Source organism: Pteropus vampyrus, unplaced genomic scaffold (assembly GCF_000151845.1).
Source record: "Pteropus vampyrus isolate Shadow unplaced genomic scaffold, Pvam_2.0 Scaffold68, whole genome shotgun sequence".
NCBI classification, from domain to species: Eukaryota; Metazoa; Chordata; class Mammalia; order Chiroptera; family Pteropodidae; genus Pteropus; species Pteropus vampyrus.
Genome location: NW_011888849.1, coordinates 1,022,463 through 1,030,562, shown reverse-complemented (window position 1 = coordinate 1,030,562; position 8,100 = coordinate 1,022,463).

Here is an 8,100-nt window from a genome sequence, read left to right as displayed (position 1 = left end):
AAGTCCATTTCCCTGGGTATTAGGGTACTTTGGGATAAAAGTTCCCAAAGTGCCCCTGTGTCATTCCTTCATACAAATGCAGTGCCACACAAAGCAACTGAACTCAGGATAGCTGTCCTTTCTATTCTATTCAAGGACTGAGTAAGAATCCTCATCACTGGCCAAGCACAAGGCTAAGTGCTTCAGAAATGTGAAGATAGTTAGAGAGGGCCTCTGCTCCTGTTGGGGCTGAGGGCTTTCTCAGCTCTAAGTACCAGCATCCTATGCAGTGACACCTGCAGGGGCTAAAGACAGAGAAACTGGAGATAAGAGAAGAAAAGAGAGCCTAAGGAAGAGCTACAAAAGGGAGAGGGGAGGAGAAGAGGAGCAAAGAGAAAAGAGAGACTCTAGAGAAGGTGGTATAGATGACCCCCAGACGCCTCGGAGACCCTCCCGAAATGTCTACCTTCAGGCCTTGAACCCAGCCCAAGCAAGCAAGTGCCCTCTCTGGGCCCTTCTAAAATGCCTGCCAGCAACCATCTTTCACAGTTACTGCAAAGACACCTTACCTGCGTCCTGTGTGTCCCCAGCCCTGGCATCTTTGTTCTGAGGTCAGAGTTGCAAACCAAATATGATCACTATGATTAGTATTTTCATGCCACTGTGTTGTCTGAATGTGCCAGCCTCCTGGGCAGCAGGAGATGGGCACGTGACCGGGTTTAGAGTGAGAAGGCCGGTGCGAATGGTGGCAACCTCAAGTGAGAGAGTCCCTCCAAAACGAGTGAGACTGCGAGAGACTGACCGACGGGGCACGTGGCACTGGCTTGGACCTGCTTCCGTGCGGAGATGGCGTGATTTCCGTCCAGGTGCAGCTCCTGGATGCTGTCTCATCTACCTGCGGGCCTCGCAAGGACTTCATGGCCCCAGTCAGCAAGAAACCCAGAGACCAGATGGATGTGGCTTTGATCTTTTCATCATCTAGTTTGTTATCAAAAGTCTGGTGGGAAAGAAATAAAGCCATACTCTTCATAATAGTTATGTATGTCTGCTATTACAATATACTTCTTCAAAGGATTGTGTTTTTGTATTTGTTGGCCTAAAAAAATAAATAAATAAGTCTTTTTTTTTTTTTTAACCCGGAAAAATGTGTTTATCCTGGAACAACAAAGAATTGCAATTTGGGGCACAGAAGCTGTGGCAAACCATAGGCAAGTCTAGAGAACAAAGAAGAAGAACGTTCTTTTATAGAGGCAAGGGGGGAGTTAAGAGGGGCCGTTACAAAGGGTCCATTGGAGGAAACTGGCAGTTCAGCCTTGTGGCTTTTCATTACGCACCCCGCCCCATCCCCTGGGTTGTGACGGTCTCTCATTGGCTGTGCTGTTGCCGGGCAAGGAGAAAAATCTTCCTTCCTCCTGCTAGGGTAGTAAAGAAGTAAAACATCTTGTTGGAAATGAAGGGTACACCTTTTCCTGTTTGAGGTAATGGAGGATGAGTGGTAGGGCATGAGAGCTCTCCCTTCTGATCTCCCGACTTTTTTTTAGTGAGATTTCCCTTTATTAGTTCTCATAGTATCATGCTCTAACTTTATTAAAAGTTGTTACAAGAGGCATTTCTACACTTTACAAATAATAACAAAAGTTATTATTTGTAAATAATAATAACAGTTACTGTGGACTTAGCAAATGGTAGGAACTGTATTAAGGTGCTGGTGAGACATTTCTATCACCTTTTGTATAAGAATTAACTCTGCTTTTTCTGAGAAACTGGTATGTTTTTACCAATCAGGTAAAAACAGCCATGTGGTATTTTTCTCTCATCTTGGTTTCCTGGATGTTCTGAGTCATTTTTTAAACCTAAATAAGTTCTACTAGATTGACTCAGAATTGATCTATTTTTTCCTTCTCTTACCCTTGTTTTAACTTCGTGAAAATTCTATTTGATTGATTCTGCTTTTCTTGTTTTGTGATTTAACTCAAAGTCCCTTTTTAAAAAGAACATGGAGAAATTTTATTTTAAAAAATGGCAGGGTTTGAAGGTGGACTTAGATCTTCGTTTACTGGTTGGGGACTCTTGCTCAGGTTATTTTAAGCACATTGAGAGTTCTTTTGCAGAAATCACATTTTTAAGTGAAGAGTCCAAGTATGTGCTCTTTCTGAAGGGTGTTGGAAGATTTCTCTGCCTCTCCAGTCACAGAGGGAGACCACTGTCCCCACAGGAGGTCCTCAGGGCAGACGTATGGCAGCCTTATTAAGACCTAGCAGTGCCTTCTTCTCTCTGCACTGCCCTTGGGGGTCCAGTAATCAGTGCTTGGGAAAGGCACCCCATAGGGATGGAGAGTGGCTAAGGGATGGCCATCAGTTCTGGCTTGGACCTTCTCAGAGTCTGTTGCGGGGGTGGGTATAAATTTGTACTTCATTTCAAGAAAACAACTGACCGTTTGTCTCAAAAGTCAAATGTATTCTTGTCCGTTCACTCAGAAATTTTTCTTCTAGAGATTTAACGTAAAGAATTAATGAGAAATTCATTCGTTCAAACAAACTGTGTCTGTGGGTGCTGAATTTAGCCATCAAAAGGCCTCCGTGTTTTGGTCATGAGATAAGATTTACCCCTCAGCCAGTCAGCAAGTATTATCTGCCTCCTAGGGATCCACAGGGAACAGGACAAAAGTAGGTCCCCGACTTTGTGGAGGGGTCTATCTGAGGGGAACTTTCATTCTCTTGGCATTTTTTTTTTAATTGTAGTAAAATATACAAAACTTAAAACTTCCCGTTTCTGGGTGTACAGTTCAGTGGCGTTAGTACATTCACGCTGTCGTGTTGCAGTCACCACCACCATCCACAGAAATCTTTCATCTTGCAAAACTGAAACTCCGTACCCACTACACACTAACTCCTCATTTCCCCTCCGCCCCCACCCCTGGCAACCACCGGGCTACTTTCTGTCTCTGTAAATTTGACTACTCTAGTACCTTATTTAATTGGAATCGTACGGTATTTGTTCTTTTGTGTCTGGTTTATTTCACTTGGTGTAATGTCTTCAAGCTTTATCCATGTTGGAGCGTGTGTCAGAATTTCTTTCTTCTCAAAGGCTAAATAATATTTCATTGTATGTACATACCACATTTTGTTTATTCATTTATCTGTTGATAGACATTTGGGTTACTTTGGCTACTATGAATAATGCTGTTATACGGTTGGGTGTACAATTACCTGTTTGAGTCTGCTTTCCATTCTTTTGGGTAGATACCCGGAAGTGGAATTGCTGAATCGCATGGTCATTTTATCTTCAAAATTTTGTGGAACTGCCTTAGCATTTTTATCTTCTTTCTTTCATTAAGAATGTGCAGTTAGAACTTGGGGAGAAAATCAGTATCATTTTGGATAGCGGTAATTTGCATTCCTTCAAAGGTTACATTTCCAAAGCAAAACATGTCTGTCATCTTCAGGCCCCTATCTGTTTGGCTGTTCTTGTCCTATGATAATGTCGATAATGATGATGATGATGATGATGATGATGATAACTAAAATACATCAAGGGCTTACTTTGTCCTGAACACTGTTCAAAACACTTTTACATCATTTTATCTTCACAATTATTCTATGAAGATTATTGTCCCAATTTAATAGATGAGGAAACTGAGCCGCAGACCAGCAGAACTGTAAAACAATGCTGGGACAGATAAGATCATTTCATTCAGCGTTTACGTTCACAAACAAGGGACGGGAAGCCAGAGAGGAGGTGCCCAAAGTCACAGCGTTACACTGTGACCGAGCTTGACTAAACTCACAGGCTTCCAGGCGTCTGGAATCCCTGGCCCTGAGCCCTTGCCGCCTCTAAGACAGGATTCCATTCATTCATTTTGCTTATCCTGTTGACCCAGGTGAAACCTCATCTGAGAGGCTGCCGTGCCGCATCGGAATCCAGCTGGATATTCCTGGTCCTCCTCCTGATAATTGTTGGGGCAGGACTTAGCTGAAATATGATGAGAGAGGATTACGGGCTTGGCTCTAGGATTTTGTGAAAACACATGGAAGTAGCACATTAATATCAGTCAAGAACTGAATGGGCCTTTTTAAGAAGTCGAGATAAATTTTGGCAAAATCAGATTGCCTTGAGAAGCATTGAATTTACTGTGAGGGAGTCAAAAAATTATGATCTTTCTTTCTGTTAAGTTTGTTTAAATAGTAAAAATCTAGAGTCTGCGTGTCCTACAGAGTTGCGCCCCTGAAGTTATGAATTTGGCCATATGGATGGTGGGCCTGTGTTTTTCATTATGTTCCCTTACTCGTTAGGTTTTGCAGTTAGTCCTTGTTACACGTTTCTCTTGTGTTTTTCTTGAACTTCATGAACTCTGGTATTTCATTTTGGGGATGTATAGCCAAGGGAAAAGCAATCTTCCTTTGATCTTCCTAAGGATCCCATTATGTTTCACCTAAGAAAGATTAGGGAGTTGCCATTCAACGCTGAACAAACACGAAACTCAGCTGCAAAGATGGTGGGTGCTTAATCTATTTACAACATCGACTCCATTCTGAACTAATTCCACATCAAGACGACTTTGAAAAGCATTCTTCCGAATGGAATTCTCATTTGCCTTGGGAAGCTACATGCATATGGTCCAGAATACTGACTATATTGGCCACACAAAGAAATCTATTTAGCATGAAATATTTAAACTATGGAGGGTTTTTAAATGTTGAAATCATTATCAATGTCGGTTCTCCATATGGTCGTCAAGTTGTGCTTTCTCTGAACTGAACAGACATTTCTGGAAAGCACTCTGGCCTTCTCGTCAAGTTTGTAATAACATCTGCTTAACAGTGGTGGAACGAGCCGGCTCTAGTCTTTGGACAAACGGCCCTCTGAGTTGGGGTGAACTCGGGGGGGCAAAGAGCTGCCACTTGGCCAGCACCTGGGAAACCAGACTGAGCAGCTACCCTCTGCTCCCTTTTCAAAATAGGTCTCAGAACTCTGCCCACCTTTTAAGTACCTCTTTCAAACAACATACAGGTCTAATTGCGACTTTTTTTTTTTCCCCTAGCCTCAAAATGAGAAAGGAAGAACAAAACAAAATCAAGTGTCAGCCTGTCAGGGTTTTTGGTTCCCTGTCACCCTCGCGACATTGACGGAGATTTATTTTCCTAATGAAGGCTCCGACGTGAATGGCGGCACTTGCTAGAATCAGTTAGGACTAAGTGTTATTTAATTCGCGGTGAAGCGACCGGACTGTGATTAGTTCCAGCTTTTAGCTATCATTTATAGGTCACCAGGCAGCTAACAGCCTCAAATGAGAGACCATTATCTTTGAGAAGATGGAGCTTTTTCTGGGGGGATGGGAGGAAAGGAAGGAGTACTACCCAGAAAGCCCAGCTAAATACTCTCCCTGGGAATTGGTTCATTCCAGACAGAGGTTTGCTGCCATTGACTCAGAGGAACTACACTAGCAGATTCCAGCTAGGTATGCTGAAGGAAAGGAGGGAAAGACTTTTCTCGGAGCCATTCATTTATCCGTTCAGCAACCATAACGAGTGAGGCCCTGTGAATGTCCTAGTAGGGCTCCCTGGAAGGAAGGCTAATGCTCGAGCTGCATATATGCAAATGGCTGCTCTAATTTTTTTTTTTCTGGCCAATATTTATTGGGATGGTGTGAAACATCTGCTCCGATTGGTTGGGGCTAATGCCGTATTGATTGCTAAATATTCCAAATAACAACTTCCCTGGAACAATTTTGCTCTTTTGTGGAGCCTACTTTTTTCACCAAGAAAATACCAATTTAAATAAAACTATCTCCCTTTCATTATTAGTGTGTCCCCTACACAAAAGCTGTAGGCCTCCTATTAATTATAAGATGACATTTGGGTACAGGTACAACATAACTCTAAAGGGTTGGAAGTTTATGTGTGCTTGGGCCCTAGCCCCTGAATAGCTGGCTGCTCATAATGAGAGCCATAATGACATCTAGTCAACCCCATAACAGGGAAGGCCCGTTGGTACCCATACTAAGAGAGCCTGGAACTACTGGAGCGATGCAAGTGTCCCTGTTACCACCCTCACATGTCAACCTTTGCAATACTGCCTGGAGAGGCAAGAACTAACCTCCTATCCTACCTCCTGACTTGGGCCCCCAGCCCTCCCTTCTGGGTCTTGGGAAGGCAGGAGACAGTCTTATATCTTGCTTTTATCCTATCTAGTGAGTCTTAGAAGGAAAAGAACCTGTTCTAGATTCTGCTTTTGGAACTAAAAGGTTAGACTTTAACCAGTCTGATACAACACCTAAAGATTCCATGTATTGAGTACCTGCTGAGCATCAGACATAGTGAAGATACTTTACATATAGGATTCCATTTGGTTCTCACCCCAATCCAGTGAAGGAGGCATTATTGTTCCCAAGTTGTGGATGAGTCTGAAGCATGATCCAGGATGCAAATCCAGATCTTATGGTGTTACACCTGCCCTCAAGGAACTGACTGTCAGTTGTGAAAATGAGCCACACATACATAGTTAAAAGATGAAACAAAGTATAGCAATGTTTGTAAAACCTGAGTTCTTAGTTTTACAGGAAAAAAATGGTTATGAATCTCCTAGGTTGACTTACATTTAAAAATTATTATCTAAATATGCATAAATGTAAAATTTGCATAAACTCCTTACCTGCTAATATTTTGGTGCATTTCTTTATAGACATACACATATTTAAGTTCTTATTTTATATAGATTTGTATTTTTTTTTTCATTTTCCATATACCAGCATTTTCCTATGTTGATAACAAAATTTTTAAAATCGACATATTTTAAAATCTTGTTGCACTATATGAGATTTACCATATATCAACAATTCCCCTACATTTGGGCATTTAGGTTGTTTCTGATTTGTGCCATTATAATGTAACATACATTTATGTACATGAACCTTTGGCTGCCTTTCTGATTATTTCCTTGGAGTCAATACTCAGGAGCGGAGTTACTGGGTCAAAGGGCACAAACATTTTTAAGGCTTTTAACATATCTTCTTAGAAAAGTTGAACTAATATGTAAACTTCTGAGATCGAAGGGTCACTTTGGGGCCCAAGAAGTGTCAAGGAGAAAGTGGCATTTGAACTAGAACTTCAAGGGTGGGCAGGGGTGCCCGCGGCACAGGTGGGTGGAGGTATACCCAGAGGGAGGTCACCTGCACAGACTCCGGGGGAATGCACGATGCCTGGGGAATGGCGAACATTCCGACTTAGCTAGTGCTATGTCTCTCAACCTTTTTATGTACTGAGCACACTTTGAACACTAAGGTTTTTGGCAGAACATTGAAGGGAATTAAAATATTCAAAATATGAAACAACTCAGCAATAATGCCGAGACAGTCATCATTGTGGTATAATGTTGTCTTAATGTCCAGAAATATCACCATTCTTGCACCGTTTCTTGCTCCTTTCAGTTGTGTTTCTCTTTGAATAGAAAGAACTGTTTACTGATCTCACCATGGTCTGATGTCTTAGCAGGACAATGTTCTCACATCTTCTAGAAGACATGCTGTCTTTGGTGTTGGCCTAGAGCCGCACTGGGTTGCTGCTGTCACTCATTACTTGAGCAGATCTCCATGCTCCCCTGGACAGCCCTCCCGCTGATGGTATACCGTCCTGTAGTTAAAGGAGTGAAGAAGGAAAGAACCCAGACTGCCTGGGTTCAAATTCCAGCTCTATCATCTATTGGTTATATGACCCTGGGCGAGTTACTTACCCTTTCTCTGCCTTAATTTCTTCAACTGTAAAATGGGGTTAAGAATGTTACCTACCTTTATAGGGTTACCTTGAGAATTAAATGAGTTAATACACACAAAGCATTTAAAATAATGCTGTGCATGGAATAAATACTTTTAGTGACAGTTAATTTTTATTATTTATTATATTAGCCTCCGTTTGACCTGCTGGCCTAGATTTGGCAGCACATGTATAAAGGGTTTATGGCCAAGTGGTATGCCATGGCATTTCATCCACTGAGACCCAGAAGTTGAGAAACTGCATCTTTCCCAACTCCACCCACAGCTACAACAAACAGCTACGTGTCAAAGGTGAAATGTTTTTATTTGGGTTTACCATAGAGGTTGAATAGAGTTTCATGACATTTATCCAT